Source organism: Aplysia californica, unplaced genomic scaffold (genome assembly GCF_000002075.1).
Source record: "Aplysia californica isolate F4 #8 unplaced genomic scaffold, AplCal3.0 scaffold01022, whole genome shotgun sequence".
NCBI lineage: Eukaryota > Metazoa > Mollusca > Gastropoda > Aplysiida > Aplysiidae > Aplysia > Aplysia californica.
The window spans coordinates 9,422-10,988 of NW_004798292.1; the positions used below are offsets into that span (position 1 = coordinate 9,422).

The 1,567-nt window shown below is 38.5% G+C and overlaps 1 protein-coding gene across 1 annotated transcript in view; it reads left to right on the forward strand.

Annotated features, from left to right (window-relative positions):
• Positions 1–1,567, forward strand: part of LOC101857687 — a gene marked incomplete at its 5' end in the record, with an annotated part of 10,801 nt that overhangs the window by 5,003 nt on the left and 4,231 nt on the right.

Here is a 1,567-nt window from a genome sequence, read left to right on the forward strand (position 1 = left end):
GACAAGATCTTTCGCTGTCTATAGCCGGGTACCCATTCCCACCTGGGTGAAGTGAGGAAAATTCGTGTAAAGTGCCTTTCCCAAGGACACAATGTCGGCCCCCCGACGGGATTCGAACCTACGACCTTACGGTTGCAAGTCCGAGAGCCTAACCACTAGGCCACCGACCAGAATGTATTTCCGTCTTCTAAATGGGATGTATGCTCGTACTATCCCTCTCTTTCTGGGTTTTCTCTGAAAAAACATAACGGAAGTAATCCGCCTCCTAAATTATCTAAATTGTGTCTAACATGATTAGAAATATTAACATATTCCCGTAGACATCATTTCATGTGAGGGAGATTGGAGGGTGCGACTGGTAGGACCTACTTCTTTAATTTCTCTTTGTTTTTACTGTCTGTCTCTGTATCTGTGTCTTACTTTTTCCAGCTCAAAATGATCCATTATTGTTCCAGTGTGTCTCTCTTTACTTAAACAAACAAATGATCGTCTTGTGAGTCTGCACTATAATGACCAAGATGTCGAGGAATTACGTGTACGTACCTTCACCCTGTGGGTGGTTGGCGGGTGCTCTGGTGTGGTTTGCTCTTTCTTTCCTTTCAAACATCTAATTGTCCTTATCTCCCCTTCTTTTTATGTTTGTTATTCTCTTGTAACACCTCTAATCTTATATGACCTTATACAGTTGCGAGCGCCGTTAAACCTTTACTAAAACTAAACTAAAAAAAACAAACATCCAACTAGTTCTTCTCAATCTTCCTTTTGATAGGAACTACGAGTACGTACTCGTAATAGTATCCGTTTGCAATAGCAGATTCATTCGAACAAAATGCACCATTAATGCTGAAGTGAATGGAAATAAATTACGAATCGAGGGTTGACACAATTTTGCATTTTAAAACCATTACAAATGGAAGTAGTTTTTTTTTGTTTTTTTTGTTGTTGTTGTTTTTTTTTGGGGGGGGGGTTGTGTGGGTTTTTTTTTTTTCGTGTGTGGTTTTTTTAAAAATAAATTCTAATACCTAGACCTTTTGATGCTAGCATTTGGATGCTCATATTAAATTTCTTAACAGGGGAAATGATTACACGCATTTTCACGACAAAAAGACATCGTGATTAGAAGGCGAATGGGTATTAGCCGATTTTTAAACGATATCTTCCATTAAGATTTTGTTTTATTATTCCTTTTGAATCTACAGACGAAAAGATGGTCCGATTAAGCTAATTAAAGGGGAGAAGGCCCACACGAGTGGATCAGTTTCAAGACAGAGGATAAGCATGCGCCTTTTCTTTGATCCTTGCGGGATGCCTTAGAAAAAGGTTTATGTTGCACGATGATAGAGGTTTAAAGCGCTCTCCCGGGCAGTTATTCAGCTCAAAATAGCAAAGTATTTCACACAAGATTGTTATTTTTTACAATGTCCTTGCTTTTCTTCCTTTTTCTTTCCCTGGTTTTTTTTTCTTCAGTTATTCAGTTATTTCTTTGGTGGGGAAGCTGCGCGGGGGGAGGGTGGTGTAATTTTTCATTGGATGCACGATTTGTAATCATTATTATCAATAATAATAA